The 10,306-nt window shown below is 36.6% G+C and overlaps 1 pseudogene; it reads right to left on the reverse strand.

Moving 5' to 3' along the window:
* LOC115434562 (proto-oncogene tyrosine-protein kinase receptor Ret-like) overlaps positions 1-10,306 on the reverse strand; it is a 53,324-nt pseudogene that overhangs the window by 17,483 nt on the left and 25,535 nt on the right.

Consider the following 10,306-nt stretch of genomic DNA (forward strand, 5'->3'; position numbering starts at 1 on the left):
TAGCGGTACTATGTAAGGAACGATGAAGTAGCGGGTACTAATGTAAGGAATGATGAAGTAATGGTACTAATGTAAGGAAAGATGAAGTAATGGTACTAATGTAAGTAATGATGAAGTAATGGTACTAATGTAAGGAAAGATGAAGTGATGGTACTAATGTAAGGAACGATGAAGTAGCGGTACTAATGTAAGGAACGGGTACTAATGTAAGGAACGATGAAGTAGCGGTACTAATGTAAGGGAACGATGAAGTAATGGTACTAATGTAAGGAAAGATGAAGTAATGGTACTATGTAAGGAATGATGAAGTAATGGTACTAATGTAAGGAAAGATGAAGTAATGGTACTAATTGTAAGGAATGATGAAGTAATGGTACTAATGTAAGGAACGATGAAGTGATGGTACTAATGTAAGGAACGATGAAATAGCGGTACTAATGTAAGGAACAATGAAGTAGCGGTACTAAGTAAGGAATGATGAAGTAATGGTACTAATGTAAGGAATGATGAAGTAATGGTACTAATGTAAGGGCTGATATTCAAAGGGGTCATGTGGATGTGGACAGGGGTCTGGATCAGCACTTATGTTGGACTAATGTTCTAAAAGTGATGTGAAAAAAAGAGCACTATTTTAAAAAATCAGTAAACCATGAAGAACCATTGAACAACCAACAATACTAATCACAGAAGAGGATCACAGGTTATTTTTGTTGATTGGTCTAATTCATAGTGTCATTTGAAAGGTTAATTCTACTAGTGTAAAACCATACTTGGCTGAATAGTGTGCAGCTCCTAATATGAACTTGACTAAATTCTACACAAAAGGGTAGAATATATTGTTCTATAATACATGTTCCTTTCAGCTAAATAAATAAAAATAAACAAAATTATTCTGACTTTTTTAAAAACCATTGAACAGGACACAACTACTGTATTAATGAGAAGGGACAGACATGAGGTCCCAGTGACCTTTGACCTTTGGCCACCCTTGTGTGAATGAGAGTAAATGAAGTTTGTGCCAAATTCTACAACACACTGTCAAACCTGGGACATTGTGTTTGAAGTATAATGGGAACTGAAAGACAAACACATCTTGGTTTATTTTTCTGTACAAAATGCTGCTGTGGAAACTAGAAAAAAACACAGATAAATTGTAGAAACACTGGATATTGGATCCAAACTCACTCAGGCCATGAAGAAGTCAATACTTTAACACTGAGCCTGTTCACATGACCATAAAATTTGATAACTGGGAGTAATCAGGTACAGTCTACTCTCGTTATACCACCAACTTCCGTTCATGGCCAAATTGGCGGTTATAGCGAAAATGGCGTTACAATGGGTTGCGTCCATAATGTGCATGTCTTTACTATATGATGTCTATGCTGCCTCCGTTAACACGTTCTAATTGCGTTTCTAAATAAATCTTGATTCTGTTATGTTGTAAGGGATCATTTAAAGTGGGGAAACATTTTAAGCATTATTATACCGTGTCGGGAAATGCGCCCCATCATCTTGAGGCTTTGGCTTAATCCCACGTCCTCTTCCCGACATCCTGACCTACTGAGTGTTCTGCGATAAATGAACGGTGGCCGTTCCGTAGACCTACTCGTAGCTTGTCGCGATCAGTGTCTGGCGCGTTTGTTTCAGTGCATTGTTAAAATTTATGTGTACTCGATGGCAATCACGCTGGCGGTATAACGGTCGGGAAATCAATGGTATAAGTGTTGTTTGTGCATGGAACTGGGCTGGCGGATGGCGATAGGCGGAAATGGTGGTAGCTAATGTAATAATGCATTGGGGATTTTTGTGCAATGGTTTTGGTCGGCGGTGAGCGAAAATGGCGGTATAATGGCGGGCGGTTTAACGAGAGTAGACTGTATCAAGAAATATCAAGATAATTAAAAAAAACCTGGTTTAGACGTTTCAGTCCATTCTTGGATTTCTTTCGGATTTTTTTCGTGCACAGTGATGGTAAAATCAAACTTCCTGTTATTGTCCTCCTTTATATTTGACTACATCACTTCTGTTTTCTACGATTTTCTTCTTTTTTTACACATAATTTATTTAACCTTTATTTCCCCAGGCAAGTAATTAAGAACAGATTCTTTTTACCTCTGCCAAGGAGGTTCTGTTTTTGTCGGCGTTGGTTTGTTGTCTGTTTGTGTGCAAGATAACTCAAAAAGTTATGGACGAATTTGGATGAAAATTTCAGGAAATGTTGATACTGGCACAAGGAACAAATGATTAAATGTTGGTGGTGATCAGGGGTGGGGGGGGGGGGGGGCCCACTGATCTGCCTTGGCGAAGGTCTGCGCTCTACGAGTGCGTTTCTAGAAAAGACAGCGCAGACCTCCGCTAAGGCAGATCAGTGGGCCCCCGTGTTGGGTTTCTGTAAACTGGCTTAGAGTCTGGTTTCGACCAACGCAATATGTAAAGTGTCATGAGATAACTTTTGTTATGATTTGGTGCTATATAAATAAAATTTGATTTGATTATGTCGTTTCCATGGTCACTTGTATAATCTGATAACTCCAGAAATCAGTAAACAGGTTCACAGTCCGTCTGCAGGAAACCCACTCTGTATCTCTTGATAAACACATTCAGATTGTGTTCGTTATATTGTCGAGTGTTTTTCGTGATTTCCGACTCACCCTCAGTGTCTTCTTTCTCACAGAAGCATTTCTCGGTGAGACAGTAGCAGGTCCCGTAACGGCCTGAATCCCGTTCCTCAGTCCTCGTTCATGACCCCCGACCACCGGCACCTCTGTAGACAGAACAGAACCAGCACAGGAACAGTGAATACAAGTGTTTAAAGCAGCATAAAATCCACAGAACTCATGTGTTTACTGTAGAACCACTGCCGGTGTTTCCTACTTGTACAGTCTTGGGGACATATGGAGGCGTCTTTGCTTTCAACTGCATCACAAAAACTGTCTGGACACGTCCGCAGGTCAGGGGAACAGGTGGAGTAACTTTCAGAAATTCCTGGAATATAAACAAGTCGAACGGAAATGAACACAAGTGAAATAACACAAGCAGATGACAAATACCATACAGACAGACAGACAGGCCTCAGCAGAGTTAAGTCACACAGTATATGGACCAAGGTTATAACACTTTTGGATTTTTCATTATAGTTTAGTTTTATTTAGTTTTGACTTTTTTTTTTCTCCAATTCAGTTTTAACTACTTTTTAGAGCAGGTTTGCTACTTTTTATTAGTTTTATTTTTTTTTCCTAAATGCTTAGTTTTAGTTTAGTTTTAGTATTAATTTTAGTTTTGTCCTATCTTTTATCTTCCTCGCCATCATATTCAGATAAATCCCAGACAGGACTCTGCTGCTTTAGTCTCCATGTTTCCAGGTAGAGTGGGGACCAGAAGACGACTGGAAACCACAAGTGAACACAAGTGACGGACTGTGAAGTGTCGTATGGTGCTGCTAGCTAAAATTGCTAGAGCGAAATAAATCAATTTCGTATCAACCCGACATTAACAAAGACGAAAACGAAGGGAATTTTATCCATAATTTTTAGATGTTTTAGTTAGTTTTCTAAGCACACAATACAGTTTCAGTTAGTTATCATTTTTTTCTTTTAATTCTAGTATTTATTTATTTCAGTTAACGAAAATGTTTTTTTCAATTCTAGTTTTCGTCATTTCGTTAGTTTTCGTTAACGATAATAACCCTGATATGGACAAAAGAATGTTGTATTTGACAGAAACTAATGGATCTAAAGCAGATTTTTCATCATTAGTTTGAAGTTCAGTTTCAAAGTTATTAATTACTTATTTGCTTTATTTATTTGGGTATTTTTTATTACTTTTTCTCGCTCCAAACTATAATCTTTACACAATGTGGACAAAAGTATGTGGACACGTTGAATTCAGGTGTTTCTTTTCTAACAGGGGTCTGGGATACAAAACAATAAAGACTAATGTCAGAATATAGTTTTATATTATGGGATAAATATCATTGCATTTGTTGGTTTGGTTTAAATTGTTATATTTGCTTCTAAAATAGTTCAGAGATGGGTTTCTGTTACCCACAGAAATGCAGGACAGGACTTTACTAGAATCATGCATCAGAAGCCAAACACTCTTCAATGGAAACACCTACAAGTACTTTGTCAAAAATGTAGAAATATTGCTTTTATTTGTGGAAAACTGTAATGGAAGCCCAGCTAGAGATGGTTTTTTACAGAATTTCTCTCAAAATTGTTTTTTTTATAATTATAATTTTAAATGTTCAACTCCCAAATTTCTAGAATTTCTCCCATTAAACTTTAAGGAAATATTGATATTTATAACCTATATGGACATAAATACTGGGACACATCATATCTACAGCTGTAAGATGTCCTGTTCATAGTGATTTGAGATATAAACATCAATAATAATATCAATATAATATTTCTCCCATTATGAAACTATATTATTATATTTGTTATTTGTATCCCAGACCCCTGTTAGAAAAGAAACATCTGAATTCAACGTGTCCACATACTTGGGATTGAAAGACAGTGTATGACCAATTAGTTTATTGAAAGTCATGAGAATTTATTTGCTACAAGAAAATGTCCATAATAGAAAATGTTTTTATTCTATGTGTCCTCCTTCTTTCTCAATAACTGCCTTCACACGCTTCCTGAAACTTGCGCAAGTGTTCCTCAAATATGGGGGGTGACAACTTCTCCCATTCTTCTTTAATAGTATCTTCCAGACTTTCTCGTAATAGTTTTGCTCATAGTCATTCTCTTCTTTCCATTATAAACAGTCTCTATGGACACTCCAACTATTTTTGAAATCTCCTTTGGTGTGACGAGTGCATTCAGCAAATCACACACTCTTTGACGTTTGCTTTCCTGATTACTCATATGGGCAAAAGTTTCTGAAAAGGTATGGATAATAGTGTTAGGTATGATTATGACATCAATATATGTTGGTTTCAAAACAATTGACGTAGTGCCTGCTGAGAAAAAACAACTAAATGTTCATTGTAAATTTTGCTTCCCCACCCTGTAGTGCATGACTATGCAATTATGCTATGAGGCTAACAACATGTTTTAACAGTTAAAATATGCACACAACCCAAAATGTAATAACTTTATCTTGATATAAGATGGAATTCAATACATGACTGTAGTGAATATCTTTAACCATCATCTGGTCCAGAAAACACTTGTGTTTATCACAATTAAAACCACATGTTCTGTGATACCTGTTGCATCCTGTTACACAGAGGATATCACAAAAGAAGGCAGATGCTGGAAGGGTTTGGTCTTCCTGAGTTATGTTCACAAAACAATGGTTTGGTTCCAATAAGATAATAACGTGTTTCGCCTGGACTTGTTTTATCAGGGTTATGCTGTCTGTTAACATATGATACAAACCAAATCCAGTGACCTCAGTGTTTACAGTGTGGACCATATGTGAAGTGTGATTTAAGAACCTTATGTTTGTGGTTACATCCAGAATATTACCTTTAACCATACCAAGTTTTACTGTTTTCTCTACAAGGATGTGCTTTTTAGTAAAATATCCTCCATTTCTGATTTTGGTTGGATCATAACTTATTAAAACTTGAAAAACTCTGGTCATGCCCCAACATTCAGGGATACTGGGAGTCTGTCCTACTCCACATTAGAAAAAATTCTCCAAACCCACATTGATCTTGATCCTCTATCTCTTCTCCTTGGCTTACCAAATAAGTGTATTAGTAATAAACATAATAGGAAATTATAATATTGTACCATTCTGTGCCCAAAAGAAGACTACTACTCCACTGGACTTCTAACAAACCCCTACTTTTTCTGGATGGAGGAAGCTGATACTGGAGCACACTGACTTTTTGACATGCTTGGCACATTCTAAGATCAACATATTCAACTGTGTTTGGAAACCCTTCTTGGACTAAACTGAAGGAAATGTGTCCTTAATTCTGTCTCGAGCTTTTCATCTGCTCTTAAATGGACTTTTATCATATTATTTCCATTTCCTTGATCTTTTAACATCTGCACATGCCTCTCCTGTTTTAACTGTCTTCATTCTTAACTGTTTTATCTGGCCTTACTTATTTTCTATCTTTATTCTCTGTTATTTATTGCTTGTAGCACTTTGAGATTTTTGGACAAAAATGTAAAGTGCATTACAAATAAAATGTATTCTTCTTCTTATTCTTATTATTAAACAGATATGAATGTGATGGGAATCTGTCTATGCTGACTGTAAATCTCTGTTTTTGTTTTGACTGTGGTGCTAAGGGTTCATTTTGTGTTGTTTTGAAAAATGAAAATTTAATAAATATATTCTTTAAAAAAAAAACTTGAGGAAAGGAACATTTTATTTGTTCTGTCTGTGTTGCCATGGTAATTCTATGTAACGCTCTCAGAGTCTGCATAGCTCAGTTGATAGAGTATCAGACTTTTAATCTGAGGGTCCAGGGTTCAAGTCCTGTCAGGCGTTTACATTTCTTCACCTTCCTGAGGGCTCTTCCCCCTAAGGATCAATAACTTGTCACTTTATTTTGATGTCTTGTAAAGTGAATGAGACAAATTAAACCATCACTGCACTATGATCAGGGTTTCTGCAGGTATCAGCAAATCTAATTTAGGGTCAAAAACACAGTAATGTCCCATCAGAGAGAGAACTTTAATCGATTGCCATTCCAACATTTATTTCAGTATAAAGTAGCTCCTTGTTTTGGATAATCCCTTATGGTCCAACTAAAGCAAAAATGAATTCAAAAGTAAAAATGTGGGTCATTTAGCAACACTAATCTGTCAAACTGGCTCTGAAATGTCCTGTCAGAGATATTTCGAATACGAGTTTTGACCTTTTAATGCTTTTTAATGTCACTGTAAACACATTTAACGCCCATGTCCAACTGCAGACACAGTTTTATATATAGTTTTATGACAGTTTACCGTCCACAGGCTTTAACAGGTTCTGAATAGTTCCTCCTCCGATCACTTCTGCTGAAACTTGCATTTTTCCCATTTTTCCCACCTTTGCTAATATTCCTTCCTCTCTTTGCCACAGCATGAACACGCTCACAGCACGTTGCGTTCCAAACATTCGGTGTTGGGACTTCATGTATTGGCCATAAACAATAGACAATTAATTGAGATGGCAGCTGCCTCATTCTTTATCTCGGCAACAATGGATCAATTATTTTCTAGATATAGTTTTGTTGGAGAGGTCAGTGGCCCGGATGCATGCAGCCAGTCGAAAAACACTTAGTATGTGGGATGCTGTTTACATTATGGTTAAAGGAAAAGTGCAACATAATTGTCTTTGACTATCCTGATCACCTATCTGTTTACATCTGTAAATTATTTTCTGTTTCATCTATATACGAGGGCTGTTCAATAAGTTCATGGCCTCACCCAGAAACACTGGTTGTTATAATACAGGATGTTACATTCTTTCGCTGATGGGATAGTGATGCTTGAACATCGATGGACCAAGTGCATTGCTGTAAATGGAGATTATGTTGAAAAATAAATATAAATATCAGTCTGTGTTGTTCTGTTCTGGGTGAGGCCATGAACTTATTGAACGGCCCTCGTACATGTATTTGTTTTATTAGTGGTTTTCGTATTTTGAGATCCAGGTTGGGTTGGTATGGGGTCGCCATTGGTTCTGGGGGGATGGGGTTTATTCTTTGTGTGTCCCAAAATCTTATATCGTAAAATGTGAATTTCTTTCTTTTTTTGTATGGTGCTTTTGGAGATGTACAATGAAAATAAATTAAAAAATATTTTAAAAAAACCAATAGCCAATTAAAGGGTTCCACCTGTCAATCATCACACTATACTTCAATCAAATTATTAAATGTTTATAAAATCAACTAATCGTGAATAACAATGCTTTTTTTCCCATCACGTGTTTTTTAATTTTTAATGCCTCGGACATCGAATTTAATGCTTTTTAATGCCATTTAAGGCCTTAATTTTCACAAATCTACTTAATGACTTTTACTGCTTTTAATGGCCTGCAGAAAACCCTGTATGATGCACCCTCACAGTAACATATTTGGATAAACCCACCTTTTTTTCTGTGCCCTGCCTTCCACTGGCACTTCCCGATGTCGCCCCGAGGCCTCGGACAGACTCACATTCTCCTCGCCGTTTGTTTCCAGCACAGGACAGGAACTGCTCGTTTTCCTGACTGACCCTGTTCGCTGTGTGACAGAAGCACACATTACATTAAATGCATCCAGGGACTAACCTTCCACTCAAAGAATAACATGTAGTTAAATGGAAAACAAAAAAGTTTTGAAAAGATATGGAAACCTTCATTGATTATGTCCAAACTTAAACATAAAACTTGAAGAAGAAGAAGGATGTTTACAACCCATTAGTACCATACCTGTGAAATTTGTTATTTTACTTAAATGTATTTATTTATTCACTTATTTTGTTTTTATGTAAATTTTCACTATTAATTATCTATTTCTAATTTATTTTTATCGCAGTCTTGTTTTATTCATTCTTTCCATTAATTCTGTCAAGATAATTCTTAGTTTAAACTTGCTATTTATTTCATTGAAACATAATGTCCTGTTGTAACAGATTACCTACTGTTTTTTATATAATGTAAGAGAGAACCTATGTTGCTGATATCATTTTGCATATTCAGATATGATAAGATAAGATAAGATTCAGTTTATTTGTAGAGCCCTATATCACAAGAAGGTTGCCTCACAGGGGCTTTACAGAATTAGTTGGATATGAAAACAAACAACAGTCAAATAAACAGTAGATGAAGGAAATGGATATAATTAGATATAATAAGATAAGATTCACCAGTAAAACCCATGGAGTTGGATCAATGCATGGACACACTGAGTTTATCTTCATAATGAGAAATTTTACTGAAAAAGTTACATTTTCTTTGATATAATAACCGTCAACTTTAATTTGAGCTTCAGTCAATCAAGACCTGATTTTCACTTAAAATGCAAAACAGAGTGTAAACGTAGAGTAAATGATGATAAATCACATACAACAGTTACATATAGAGGAAAAACTATTGGAATTGCCACAAAAGCAGCACTGGGTCTTCATGGGTTAAAAAAAATCATGGAAAAAATATAATGCATCCAGGGGAAGCCTGTGCGTCTAAACCAGATGCTTTACCTTCCCCCTCCAGTATGATGTGGATCTGGGTGCTGGCCTCCATCTGTGAACGCTCCTCCTGAGCCACCAGAACGTACTGCAGGTCCTGGCACTCGAGGCGGCGCAGGGGTTCGGAGTCGTTGACGTAGAGCAGCCCCCACATCTCGTCGGGGGCCTGGGCGACGCTTAGGCTGCGTAACAGGACTGGAGACCGGCCGACATGTTCCTGTCTGGAAGCTCCAGCCGGTACGAGACGCTGAAACCGTCGAACTGCAGACAGTTTTCTACACACCACTTTACCGACCTGACCATCAGAGGAAAGAATATGAATAAATCAGAGGATGAGCAGCTAAAACTAGTATTAATAAAAGTGATCTTTAAGCACCAGAGTTTTTATCCCTGAACTACAACAGACCAGACTAAAACCAACACTTGCTGTAATGAGAGAAGTAGATGTCAAGTGAGTTTTAATTGGTTGTAATCTGCAACGTCACCAATAGATGTCACTAAGGGTCACACACTGAACCTTTAATATTATTTTCTGTTCCAAAATAACTACTACTTTGGTTTTTGAAGTAGTGTCATCTACTTTTGGCAGTAAAAAAACTTTTCTGAAAATGAAGGTTTAAATCTGCTGATAAGAATAGTGCTTTTTATGTTCTTAAATTTACCCAGAATTCTGGGTCAGTTTAGTCCTACTTAAAAGAGCAAAGATCTAAGCAGGTTTGTGGAGCAAATATTTGGAGATTGTCCATTAGATTTCAGTTTTAAATTCATGGAGTTTTGACACCTGAATGTCCCAAAGAATATTTTCACGTGGGTTTTTTTTCCCATTGGGTTTGATTCATTTAGGCGACCTGGTGTCATGTCATAACGTCTACAAAGTCAGCTCATTCCATATATGACTTCTATCAGTGCTCAGTAGTAACTATATTGATATCTCTAACCATTTTATGTTATAACCATCAAAATATGGACCATTTTAGTAAAGTCAAATTTTTAATATGAAAAAATTCATAAAAAATTCAAAAATCACCCTGCAGCTCCAGGGGGAGCTGGGGAAAAGGACAGTCTTTACAAACGGTGACAGTACTCATTAAAAACAGCTGATGTTGCATGCATGTTTATGTTATAACTGTCATCCCTAGACCTCAATTTCTTGTTCTTGTTTTGTAAAATTAAAA

The sequence above is a fragment of the Sphaeramia orbicularis genome, chromosome 15 (assembly GCF_902148855.1).
Source record: "Sphaeramia orbicularis chromosome 15, fSphaOr1.1, whole genome shotgun sequence".
Classification (NCBI taxonomy): Eukaryota; Metazoa; Chordata; class Actinopteri; order Kurtiformes; family Apogonidae; genus Sphaeramia; species Sphaeramia orbicularis.